This window comes from Microtus oregoni, unplaced genomic scaffold, assembly GCF_018167655.1.
Source record: "Microtus oregoni isolate MIOR12 unplaced genomic scaffold, Mior012 000020F_ref0000438, whole genome shotgun sequence".
Classification (NCBI taxonomy): domain Eukaryota; kingdom Metazoa; phylum Chordata; class Mammalia; order Rodentia; family Cricetidae; genus Microtus; species Microtus oregoni.
In genome coordinates, this window is record NW_024543079.1 from 18,591,399 (window position 1) to 18,605,538 (window position 14,140).

Here is a 14,140-nt window from a genome sequence, read left to right on the forward strand (position 1 = left end):
GTGCCGGGGTGAGTTGTGGAGGTTTCTGATCTTGGTGGGTGTAGGAAGCAAGCTGTCTAGTGAGCCAGGGTGGGGCTGAGAGCTGTGCCATAACCAATGGACCCACCTGCTCCCGTGCACTCTACCTTCCCTAGGAGCACAAGATGGACACGTCCTGTAATCTCATTCTTCTGTTCCTGCCTCCAAGCTGGTCAGCAATATTCATCTTGAACACATACAAACTAGACATGACCTCTGGGGTCCTCTGCTTCCATGCCACTTCCTCTTCTAATGACTGACAGGTACCCCTGGAGACAGGGAACTGGGCTGACCATCTACGCATGGAAGGTCTTCTGAGGCTTGTCCTCCTGATGGTCACCAGCACTCCGTGGATCCCTGTTTACAGGATTTCCGAGTTCCACGGAGCACTTGACTTTGTTGGCACAACTGTGGCACCACTGGCCATCATGAACTACCTAGACGGGACAGTCAGGATGGTCATGAGCTCAGACCTGCCTCCCAGGGGATCTGAGAAGGGCATGACATGCCCTGTCCTCCCCCGTCTGCATCTGCAGACACAGGAATGCTTTGCCCCTAATTTCAGCCTTGCTGTGGACCCAGCTTCCCCCTGGCACACACCATCTGAACTTCTTACCTGGCTCTCTCCTGCGCCTGCAAGCATCCTCAGCACGCTGCTCTCCACTCCCTGGTATCAGCTTCCAGGGAGCACAGTGCCTCCAACAGCACTTGAAACAGACACAAGAAAGTGGCCTCTTAGGAGAAACATGCAGGACTTCCCTTTGACTGTGCTGGCTGTGGGCTGTGCTGGGCCCTCAGTCTGATTCCTCCTGAGAGCCTGCCCCCATTGTTCCCTCCACCAACCCTTCTCCCACATCCTTGCCCAGCCTTGGGCCACTATCCTCTGCTGTCTGTCTACATCTAGGGCAAGCTTTTTAGGAAGGATACCGTGGGATTTGTGTGATAATATATTATCGACAAACCCCTAAAATTGCTATGTTTATAACCTGCTTATTTAAAAGCATATTTAGTCCAGGAAACAGCTTAGTGAGTAAAGGCACTTGACACCAAGCCTGGGGACCTCAATCCATTCCCCAGGACCCACATGGTATAAAGACAGAACTGACTCCTGCAAGTTAACTTCCACACATATACAGTAAATATTTTTTCTTTAAAGAAAAAGACATCATTAAAAAAGGGGGGGGGGCTAGATGCAGAAGTGCATTGTAGCCTCTCCACCTACCTGTTACCATGGCTGCCTCTACAGCACGTATAGCTCACAGGCAGAATTTTATTGTTGGCTAGGTGCTCCCTCTTTTCAGTTGGCAGGCAACAACATAAACTTCTCAGTCCTTTAATAATCCTACTCTGTAGGCGCTTCCAAACCCGCCTTTTAAAGGGGACTCTGGGTGCAATTTGTCGCTGACTATTGATGCGTCCCTGGGGTGTTTCTGGGGAGGGTGGGCTGAGGTCTTTTTCTTGTTCAGTGGGACCTTCACCCTGGGCCACCTTGCTGGAGAATGGCGGTGGTCTCTCCTGTAAGGTCATGTTGTTCTTTGAACCAGCTGCAGTCATACTGTCCCCTGAGCTCCTCCTGAGGTGAGATTTGTGGGAGAGATGCGCTCGTCTTTTCACTTGCCATGTTGGTGTTCTCACACTGGACTTTCTCCGTAAAGGCGTGATGAGATAAAACATCCCGTGAGGACACCTTGATCTCTGGATTGTTGGTGTCAGCTTTGGACACATTCAGGGATGACTGATTGCAGTGAGTTCCCGGTGGTGCGTACACTGAAGACATTAGGGTACATATTCCATCTGAGGTGTTGCTGCTCTCTGTATCCCCCAGGAGCTGCTCATGAAGTGAGCCTCAAGGACATGGTAGCCATCACCTGATCAAACTTCTTTTCCTGTAAAGCTTCCTTTATCTCCCGTCGTTGCTTATATCCCATTACACCCGTGATGACCATTACAGTGGGGTCTGGGAGGCTGTCGGCGCTCTCTCTGAAGGAATTGGGAGAACCTTCACTGCCATGCTTTAGCCATGGAAAGCTCACAACGTCATCTATTCTTGGTCTTTGTCCCGGGTTTACAGTTAATAACTTGGCAATCATGTCCCAAAGCTCTGGTGACAGCTTGAGTTGAAGAGAATACTTCCCTGCCGTGATCTTCTGCTTCAGTCCGGTATCAGTATTTTCCTGGAAAGGCAGGCACCCTGTGGACATAAGTAGAGCGCAACACCTAGACTCCAGATGTCAACTGCAAGGCCATTGTAGCCTTGACCTTCAAACAGTTCTGGGGCACAATAAGGGAGGGTCCCACAGAAGGCTGCCAATCTCTGTCTCATGAGAAGTTTGGTGCCTAAACCGAAATCACTAAGTTTTATATTTCCTTTTTGGTCCACTGGAATATTTTGTGGTTTTAAATCCTTGTGGGTGATCCCTTTTGGTGACAGTACTTGAGGGCAGATAGCATCTGTTTAAATAGCCTCCGGGACTCTTCTTCTGGTAGGAGGCCGAATTTCACAATCCTGTGCATTCGCCCTCCACCCGTGGCATGTTCCATAACCATGTAAATGTTATTTGTGGTGTCGAGTATGTGCAAAAGTTTAATAATGTTTGGGTGGTCAAGGTTTTTCATAATTTCAATTTCTGATTTGATGAAGGTGTTCCTTATGCCTTTTGGAAGAATTTTTACTGCTACCCTTGTCTGGGTGAGTAGATGGCTTGCCAGTTTTACTTCCCTGAATCCTCCTCAACCAAGTGTTCCTAGGATTTCCCAGTGTTCTGTTAAAGCCTTTTCACCAAATGGGGTGGGACTTTAGCTCTTGAGTTCTTTGCCACCTCCTCATCTTTGTTGATGGTAGTATCAACACCAACTAGTGATGCAAGATAAAACTTAATTAAAAGTGGGTCTGGGAGAAACATTTATAGCTATAAATTCCTGCAGTAAAAAATTGTTTATTAACAATTTTAGTAAGAGAATTGGAAGCCAGGTATATAAGGCATAACAACAGATGGAGTCCATCAGTGCCTCCATTTCCGAACTGTGTAAGCTTATCCAATTGGATGTGTAAGCTTATCCAATTGGATAAGCAAGCTTATCCAGTTAAGAATTGTAGTGAAGGCCTTTTGACAAAGCCTCTCTCTATGGTGACACAGGATCAAACCCTACAATGGTAGTTTGCTTATTTACAATAATGTGGTGTCTGGAAGCCCTGTCACTCTGTAGGTTGCCCCTGCAGCAGTATCCATCCAAGCCACTGAGACACTCCAGTCAGCTGAATCAGCAACTATGGCAGCTAATGCATTAGAAGGGGCACCCCCCGTGCTGTGAATACCTGGCTCTGTATGGTATGGGTAGAAGCATCAGTAGAAACAGGTAGCGGTAGCACACAAGTGAATATAAACCCCGTGTGGCTGTAGAAAGAAGGAAAGTGTAGCCCGTGAGTCTATTAAGAACAGTATGTTTAGTAGTCACTCATGAGACATGGCCTGTGTCAGTCTGTCCTGACAGATGAGCTGTATTTAGGAGGCCTCACTTTATGGGCGGCCCAACAGGAAAATGAAAACCGGCAAGTGCTGAGTTAGCCACAGTGAGAACAAGAGATGTGGGAGGAGGAAGATAACAGAGCTCAAGAGGAATCAGAACTTCTGGTAGTTTTCCATGGGTCAGCTCACAGCCTAAGGGGACATCCTGAGAATCAAGAAGCAGATGTCCTTACCCAAGTACAGGCCATCTGCTCTCAGGTGCCACTAGAGGCTGTTCATTGGGTTTGTGTAAAGTCTGGTCACAGAGGGAGTCAACATGGAATGAAAAATAGCTAAAGCTACTGGCATTTCTATAAAATATCATGAGGATTCTGTGCACCATCCTGTCATGTGAATCCTGTTCCCAGTTGTGGGCTTAGCACATGTATGCTATGATGGGGCACATGCATATGTAAGTTTGCCCAGTCAGGAAGTGGCCAATAGCCTCTATAGGGCCTAAGCTTGCCAGTGAGGGATGCAAATCTACCCTCACCTGCATGGATATCATCACAGGTTTATTTCATGTATTTTTATGCAAGCAAGCAACAGGTGAAGCCACCATCAGTGTCTCCCTAACTCAGCATGGCTTGCACACCCACAGAGAATTGACAGTGACAGAAATAGTCATTTCTTAAAATCTGATACGTGGAACTGGGATGAAGACAACCAGGTTATAATGATACCCCCACCAACTTTGATTCTGCTGGGGTTGGGGTAACTGAATGAAAGAATGGGTTATTAAAACAGCAGCTAAATGGTTTACGTACAGGAAGCACCTTTCATGGGTCAAAAATGGCACTCCCAGCTGTTACAGAATTTTGAATGAATTCTAGTGCTACGAGTAGACTACCTCTTTATAGGTTGTTGACCTGGAGGTTCCTGTGGCACACAAATTACAAAGGATTCTGGCACTGTTATTGAGTACATGCCAGAACTATTTGATAAGGCCCCGTTCTTGAAGACACCATATGTTTTGGTTACAGGTCATAGAGAAAGAAAGCTGAGACTGACCTGGAAGTTCCCTCCTCACTGGATGGCCTTCATAGTGTTGAAAGGTGCTTGGGGGAGAAGTGTCTGTTCATTTATGGACCCTGTATGCTACAATACCAGTATCTGCCTTCTGGCACAATTTGGCATGGCTATTAAGGATACAACCACAGCTTTCTGATTAAATTTAAGACTTGCTTGACCAGAAGGAATTCATGTCTGATGCTATAAGCCAAAGCAGAACCCTGTGACTGCAAAGTCAAAGCCCCAATAGGGAAGTGACTCTTATTGTTTGGTTAAGTGGATGATCATGATAAGTCTATCTCCTAAACTGCCTTCTAAATACTTGTGCTTCCTTACCCCATAGACCACTGTTGCTGTCAGCTGCAATCAAACACAGAAGGAAACTTCCTTTTTGGAAATGATGGTGTGTGACGGAGACTCATAACCACTGGTGAAGATCCTGAGAAAGAGTGACTATTACTGTGTCATAGGAACTGAATACGTAATCAAAGGCACACGTGTGCATCACCCTCTCCAAGGCTCAGGGAACATTGCGGAAGAGGGGACGGGAAGATTGTAAGAGCCAGAGGAAGGGGTAGAATATTGTGTACCATTTGTTTGTTTTTCCCAGAATGGGAAGTGTTACCTCTACAGAGGAGCTGGGAGGCTCACCAAACTCAAGAAATAAAATTCACAAATCTGAAGAAGTCTCTGAAACTAAAAGGATTCACAAGACCCCTCCCCAAGATTACAAATATAAGACACAACTGCTAGGGGAGAGATCCTCCTACCTATGGAGCTGTTTGCAAACCATGTAGAAAGCTCCAGGTTTGTGGCTCTTGTGAGTTTGAAGCATGGGCATTTCAGTGTTGTAGTTTCTTATGAGTCACTGATGCGCTTGCAATTAGCCCCAGATTCTTGTAAATAAACCCAATAAACACGTTGGTTTATCATGATGGACTTTGGTAGAATTGTTACTTTGGTCTGTCATTGGTTCTATGTCTGAGGTGAGTGGACATTTGCTTGTGATTCCCCAGGAAAAGTCATATAACACCACTTATGCCCTCATTGACCCTGTTTGTATATCTGGGCCACACTTCCTGAGGGTCCCACAACTCCTGAAAAGAGCAACTCCTGGTGGGAACCTAGTAGCCAAACACATGAGCTTGTCCTTGACATTCCACATCTAACCCATAACAAGGACTTAAGATAATAATGACAGTAATGAGGATAATGATTATACTTCATTGTGTTATATACTAGTTAGGTAGTAGACATGTATGATGCTGTAGTGGACTTTTCAAACTGTTTCTACTATTCTCTAGTAATTCTTTTGGTTTTTACAATTCTTATCATATCACTAAGCTGTGCAGTTGCCTTTTCTAAACTTTTGTTGATTGATAGTTAAGAAAAAGTGTGGTATCAAAGTGTTTTATTAACATTAACGGGGCTGAGATGGACAAGCTTCACCATAGATTCCAAAGAAGAGCCTCTGTAACTTTCTTTTTATTTATGTATTTGTGTGTCTATGCATGAGAATGTGCAAATGTATATGGGTGCCCAGGAAGGACAGATGAGAACATTAGATTCCTTGGAACTAGAGTTATAGGCTATTGGGACACTAGACATAGGTGCTATGGAATCAACCTCTGGTTCTCTGCAAGACCAGAAAAGTGCTCTTAACTGCTGAGCCCCCTTTCTAGCTTTCTCCATTATGCTTCTCACCAGAACTCCAGGGTTCCAGTAGGCTGCCACATTTTAAATGATGAAGAAAGAACTGAGTCCAGAATCCCACAGAGAGCAAAAGTATCCTTCCCATGGATGTGGGTGAGGGGCCCATGTTTTAGATATGGTTTCTAGTGCTGCAATGAAACACCATGACTAAAAAGAAAGTGAGGTAGAAAGGATTTGTTTGGGTCACACTTCTTTCTATATCACTGTTACTGTTCTTCATTGAAGGAAGTCAGGAAAGAAACTCAACTAAGGGCAAGAATCTGGAGGCAAGACCTGAGGAAGAGGCCATTTAGGGAGGCCGTTTACTTACTTGCTCTCCATGGCTTGCTCAGCCTGATTTCTTATAGAACCTAGAACCACCAGGCCAGAGATAGCAGCACCCATAGCACCAACCACAATGGCCTGGGCCCTCCCCGCTAAATCGCTAATTTAGAGAACACCTTGTAGCTAGACCGTTTTGTCTTTTTGTCACTCCAAAGTAATTTGGTTTTGACATCTCTGACTATGGGGGCCCAGGTAGCCTTCAGATACTTTTTGTTTACAGCTCAAGACCATCACTGCCCAGAGTAAGCTGGTCCTTCCTACTACATACACGAATCGAGACTGTGCCCCACAGATGTTCTCACGGGCCAGACTGATGGATGCAACTCTTTAATAGATGTTCCCTCTCTATTACTACGTAATGCCAGTCTGTGTCAACTGACGAAAACTAACCCACACACTCAGTATATGAGGAGACCACCACTCCCTCACTTCTGGGCAGGCACATAGCCCAGGCAGTCACTACTAGGGTGTAACCAGGCCGAGACTAAGACTCAGAAGGTTGTGTAGATGCTGACCTCCTCGAAGGTCATTACCCAGTCTGTTGACCCTGAGGTGTGTCTAATTCTAGGGGGGATGCCCATAGGTTTCTGTGAAAGCCTATGCAAACCCATGCCCTCTTGCTTCTATGCAGTTCAAATCCAGTGCCCACTTCCTTGCTTCTTCCAGTTTAAACTCTGTACCCAGAGGAATGCCCACACTACTTCACAATGTAGGGATGGTACCCAGGAACACATTTAAACATTGCTCACAAGGCAAAACTGCTTGCCCAGGAGTTTGACCCTTTGTTGACTTCAAACAAGGCAAAGGACAAGTGTTTCAACTCAGTTCATACATAGTAACCAGGGACCCAAATATACTTTACTCCTATGCCAAATATCAAGTGGGCTTTTGTACTGCATCTCCATATCAGGTCTGTAGCACCCAAGGGGCCATCATGCACACAGGCCCAAGGGTAAGCCAAGTGGCCATGGGCTGATCGTGTGCTGATTTAGACAAGGCCCAGATCTGAGAGCCCCATCAGGCACCGGGGCAGTCACAGTACCCAGGAGATTTTCTGCACACTGCTACTAGGACAAGCCTAGTATCTAGGAGGCCACTGAAAGCAGACTACAGGACTGACCCTACATCCTGGGGCTGAGTAAAGGACACACCCACAACTGCTTAGTATCCTAAAGGTTGAATACATACTGGATCTCAGGGCAGGTCAAGGTCCTAGAGGTCTGCTCACATACCACCCTCCTGTGCAGACCCACTACACATGGGGCAGAAGTGATACCCTGTCCCCAGGACAGACTACTGACCACTTAGTAAGCTCAGTAGCCAAGAGGCCACACAAACAGAGACCTCTAAGAGGGCAGTGTCCAGAGGACCCAGAACGTTTCATTGCAAGGCTGGGCTGTTACTCGGGCAGCAACACTGTTCCCCAAGGTATGAACAGTGCCCAGGGTTGGAGCTGTAGGTTGATGCCAGGATTGGCCAGTACCCAGGTGGGCCACAGAAATGGCAGTTTCCAGGACAGAATAGTCAGGAACCAATTGCATTGTACCACTATGTTGGGAAAAGTATTCAGGGCCTTTCCCCTGACTGACCTTAGGAAAGGCACAATGCCAGGGTCTGGACCTTGGGCTTGTGCCCAAGACAGATCAGTGCTTACTGGGTACTATCACATTTATGGCTGTTTAGGCTCAGTAACCACAGGCCCTGCAAGATTGGTCTAGTATTCCCGGTGCCAACTACATGAAGACCTTAGGTCAGGCCTTGTGTCAAGGGGCCACACCAATGATGGCACATGGCAGTGTAGTACAGGGAACCCTTTAGGGAAGGTTCAGTCCCCAGGGGCCATTGTCATCTTTGGCATGAACAGAGGCCCTCTAAGATTTGATGGCAGAGGGACAGGACTCCCACTTCTGTCTGAGGCCCCTCCCATGACTCCAATTGAGAGGATTGTTTTTCTGTTCAAATGAAGTTTGAGATTATTATTGTGGGAGTGATTTCTTATTAATAAAGAAACTGCCTAGACCCATTTGATAGGCCAACCCTTAGGTAGGCGGAGTAAACAGAACGGAATGCTGGGAGAAAGAAGCTGAGTCAGGGAGTCGCCATGGTTCTCCCACTCCAAACAGACGCAGGTTAAGATCTTTCCTGGTAAGCCAGCTCGTGGGCTACACAGATTAATAGAAATGGGTTAGATCAATATGTAAGAGCTAGCCAATAAGAAACTGAAACTAATGGGTCAGGCAGTGTTTAAAAGAATACAGTTTCCGTGTAATTATTTCAGGTAAAGCTAGCCATGCGGGCGGCCGCGTGCCAGGGACGCAGCCCTGCTGCTCGTAACACAACAGAATGGCGCCCAGACGTGTGAACAACTAAACCCACTTAAAAACCCTGAGAAGGCTTAAAAATAAGGGAAAGAGAGTTTAACACAGATTTTTGCTGTTTGTTGGTGGCGTGCTGTAGAGAGATTTCCTGATTTGGCAACAGCAACAGAAAAAAAAAGCTGCGTCATTTTAAAGTGCGGCTTCTTGGGACTGTGCCGCCAGTGCAAACTCTGGCTTTAAAGCATTTCAATGGATTTTATGGGACTGGATGTTTGTGTTCCCGCTTGGGATCGGAAGGAGAGTGCTCTCAGCGCTCCCCGCCTGCACCTGGGCAGATGGCAGAATCAGGCTTAGGCAGGCGGAAGAGCATGGTGGAAGAGACGTGTTTTCAGACTGCGCACTGCTCTGCGTGTCAGATTTGGTTGTAACTTGGATAAAAAGAGTTTCTGTGCTGCATGCTCAGTCTCAAAATTAAACTGCTGAGTGCGGCTCCAATGAGGACTTGCTGTGTGCCTGAAACTGTGCACAGCTCAGGGGCACCAAATGGATCTGAGGCAGGAGCAGCTGCTCCTTGCTGAACTGTGCTGGTTGGCAGGAACTACCGTAATTACCATAATAACAGCACAGTTAAGGTTTAGACTGGGCAGGACACAGGTGGTACCGTATTACCTGTACATGGTGCAACTTAAGTTTTTAAGAAGTGCTTAACATTTTAAGAAATGCTCCTGGATAGTAAAAATATTACAGATTCACAATAAAACAGATTCAGACATAACAGACCTCAGTGGATCACAGTGTTGGATGAATGTACATAGGCTTGAGAGAGAGAAGAATAAGAATATAGAGAATAAAGTAAATGTCTTAAAAAAAAGGGTAAAGTCTTTAAAGAGACAGAGTACAGATAGTTAAGAGATTAAAATAAATAAAGAAAAATAAGCCACGTAAAAATGGAAAATTCACAGAGAGTCTGGATTATGTATATTGTGTTTTCTTTAAAATTTTTGACTGTGAAGGAGCTAAGTACAGAGAGACATTTCATTACATGGGCTGCCAAGCTAAACCAGGATGGATATAAGGGTATTACGATTTCAAAATTTGGGTCTAAGGATATGATGCTTTGGAAAGGGTCTTCTTTTGTTTTCACAGAGGACCAGACCCTGTGGATTTCTTCTATTACAATTTGGTATGATAGACCACGCCCTCCTGAAAGGTTGTTGTAAACATCTTCAGAAAATTGCTTCGCTCAACTGCCAACTGAGATGAAACTAGCACACAGGTTATACCATGAAAGACCTAATTAACGACGCCCCCATTCAGCAGGAAGCAGTTTGGAGAGAAAAAACTGCGCCCATGTTCCCAAAATATTGTTTGTAAATGTTCTTTTACATTTAAAGGGGGAAATGATATAGGTATGAGTAATTTGCATTGGTGTGGATTTTACAGTCAATTTTGTTATATGTATATGTATTTCTGATCTTGATTAAGGTATTGTGATTGTGTAGTTCATTTAAAAATGTAATGTATAATTAAGAAATATAGGTTAATGGTTAATCATCAATAATAGTCAATCTTGTAGTCATGTTAGTTAGATTTTCTAGATATATAGAGATACATTTCAGTTAGATAGACATTCTTCATATCTTTCAAAGACTGCAGAATATGGCATTTAATGTTTTAATAACTTAGGACTTTTCATGACAATGAGACATATCTGCTCCTGGCGGCACCAATCTACTTCGAGAGGAAGATGGGCATCAAAAAGGATCCTTATGGAGTTTGATAGCCATTTGGGCAAGAAACTGCTCTTGCCTGGACTGTTGCATAAACCGGACACAGAGAACCTGCAGAGAGAGGACTGCTGAACTTGCCTAAAGGTGAGATGGTCTTTCGGGGTTCCTGACTCATGAAAGAGTCTGCGAGACATTCTGCAGGATACAGCAGAAAGTGACTGAACTGTCTTTGAAATTTCCTGCTTCATGGAAATGTCTGCTGGATACTATGGGCCTGAAGGCTGAAGATGGATGCCCCATCCATACAAAAGAACTTTGGGTGACTGTCCAGGCAGCAAGATGTCTCTGTCATTTCTAGAGTTTTCTTATTTCTTGTTTACTTAGGTAGTATTATATCCTTCTGGAGTCTTTGATGGAGTTAAAAAATGAATAGATAGTTATAGTTTTCCTTAGTTATGATAAAAGATAAAATAGATATAAATATTGTAACTGTAATTCTTGCTTGATAACTGTTTTGCTATATGTAATTTTACTATGTTAAAGTTAAAGCCTTTCTTTTTTGTCTAAACAGAAAAAGGGGAAATGATGTGGGAGTGATTTCTTATTAATAAAGAAACTGCCTAGACCCATTTGATAGGCCAACCCTTAGGTAGGCGGAGTAAACAGAACGGAATGCTGGGAGAAAGAAGCTGAGTCAGGGAGTCGCCATGGTTCTCCCACTCCAAACAGACGCAGGTTAAGATCTTTCCTGGTAAGCCAGCTCGTGGGCTACACAGATTAATAGAAATGGGTTAGATCAATATGTAAGAGCTAGCCAATAAGAAACTGAAACTAATGGGTCAGGCAGTGTTTAAAAGAATACAGTTTCCGTGTAATTATTTCAGGTAAAGCTAGCCATGCGGGCGGCCGCGTGCCAGGGACGCAGCCCTGCTGCTCGTAACACAACAGAGCTGTAGGTTGATGCCAGGATTGGCCAGTACCCAGGTGGGCCACAGAAATGGCAGTTTCCAGGACAGAATAGTCAGGAACCAATTGCATTGTACCACTATGTTGGGAAAAGTATTCAGGGCCTTTCCCCTGACTGACCTTAGGAAAGGCACAATGCCAGGGTCTGGACCTTGGGCTTGTGCCCAAGACAGATCAGTGCTTACTGGGTACTATCACATTTATGGCTGTTTAGGCTCAGTAACCACAGGCCCTGCAAGATTGGTCTAGTATTCCCGGTGCCAACTACATGAAGACCTTAGGTCAGGCCTTGTGTCAAGGGGCCACACCAATGATGGCACATGGCAGTGTAGTACAGGGAACCCTTTAGGGAAGGTTCAGTCCCCAGGGGCCATTGTCATCTTTGGCATGAACAGAGGCCCTCTAAGATTTGATGGCAGAGGGACAGGACTCCCACTTCTGTCTGAGGCCCCTCCCATGACTCCAATTGAGAGGATTGTTTTTCTGTTCAAATGAAGTTTGAGATTATTATTGTATCGTATATTCCTCACAGCAGGGGCCCCTCTCTGCCTGCCTGCCACTTTCAGTTTTTCTGCCTGGACCTTCTGTTAGGATGAACAATTATTTATCCATCCATGGAATGAACTCCATAGTTTCCCTAGGTGAACCCCCAAGACCCCCATGACAATTGTCCTCTTGGGAATGCACATACTATTTCATGACCCCCATACTGCACCCACATAATGAGAGTGCAGAGAGTGGCCCCCGGATAAAAAAGAGCTCTCCTTTGCATCGATCACTCTGGAGGCTGTGCATGACAAGGCCCTGTCTCCTGTTCCAGAGGGAGACACACATACTGGGTGTGAGCCAGACACTGGAAAAAGGACCTTGGCATCCAAGTCTGGGCTCTTATGAACATTTTTAAACCATCAACTCTTTAAGGTGGTGAAGGCAACAGGTGTGTAAAGCAAACAAGAAGCACAGAGAACATTCCAGTCACAGTGAATATTTGTCAAGGAGTCAGCACCGGTGTGGTAGTAAGGGTTGGAATCCATGATGTGCCTGCCCAAGACACCCACATGTCTAGGAAGAGGAATGGGTTTAGGCCTAAAATTGCAGGATGAGAAAACCTGTCACCATGGCACCCAGGATCCTGAGAGGGATGGTGAGTTACTAGCCAGCCTGCTCTTCACAGCAGCAGCCTGCTTCAGAGAAAGAAAGGGGAAAGATCCTGCATTTATGTCAATATGGGTGAAACAGGAGGGTAACATGCTGAGCAAAGGAAGCCACAAGGGGAGGAAAATATTGCATGAGGAACCTAAAGCGAGATGCTAAAGTGATAGGAAGACATTGATCTAGGATGGAAACGAGCCAGTTTGTAGCGGGAACAAGCCAGAGATCTACTGTACACAGAGACTAGTGGATTATTGTGGATCACAGTGGTTCTCGTCACAGGGGGAAATTGTATGATGAGAAAATGTATCATGAAGTGGTGGCACCTGCTGGCTTAAATATACAATAAGATTTATTTTGTAAAGAAAATAATAATCTTACTATTGCAATACAGATATTTTGTCCCAGTTCCTGTGTGCAACACTCTTGGGCACACTTCTGCAGGCACCGTGTGGTGCCCAGCTCTCTTCACACATCCTGCCTGGCTGATCTTCACCCAGAAGCACAAGGCACAAAGTCAGCAGTCTTGTGGCTTTCTCTCTCTGGGTGCTTTGGCAATGCTTCAGTTCTGCAGGTATTGGCTGATGTCACTGCTGTTGTCGTGCAAACAGAGAGAGCCCCTAAAGTGACTGTCAGTGTTCCGTATGTCTGGCCCTCACAGCTGGCAGTCTTTCTGAGTCCTCTTACTGGAGAAGTGGTGTCTGTGCCAGCTGACCACAGGGACAGAAAGACCAACTGACTCTCCATGCCCCATACACACAGCAATAGAGGTGACAGATGGAGGGGATTCGAGAAGCACCTTCCCCTCCCTTGGCTCCTGCCAAGACAGAGAGGAATTGCCCTTACTGAGGAAGTTCTTTAAGCTGCCTCAGACACAAGGGGTCAGGGTGAGGTGCTGGGTGCTCCCGAGATTGGAACACATTGTTCTTGTTCTCCTCAGCCCATCCACTGAGTCTGGCTCTGGCCTTACTTCTCTGTCAGTCAGCAGGAGCTTCATTCAGCAAGGAGCCAGGAATAAGGAGGAGTTTGGTAAGTATCACAGAGTTCAGCTGTGACCATCACTCCCTGATGGCCTGAGCCAGGGAACATCACCTGTGAGCCTCTCTTCCATTCAGGGTGTCTTGCTCCGAAAACAGACCCTTTCCCAGGTCCCTGCAGATGAGGCTTATTCCATGTTGAGTGATGTTCCTAGTGGTTGTCTGCAGTTTCCATAGCATGGGGCTTTGGATGTTCACATATTGGCACCCGAAGCACCTGGCCTTTCCCAGCCTGCAATGGAGATAACAATGTAGCAGCAGCAGCAGCAGCAGCAGCAGCAGCAGCAGCAGCAGCAGCAGCAGCAGCAGCAGCAGAGGCAGAGGTGGCAAGGACCTGTGCATGCTAGGTGCCCACAGTGTGGTAA

General features: G+C 45.8%; 1 pseudogene; it reads right to left on the reverse strand.

Moving 5' to 3' along the window:
- Positions 1-314: 314 nt before the first annotated feature.
- Positions 315-2,845, reverse strand: LOC121460389 (annotated as a pseudogene).
- Between the last annotated feature and the right edge of the window lie 11,295 nt (positions 2,846-14,140).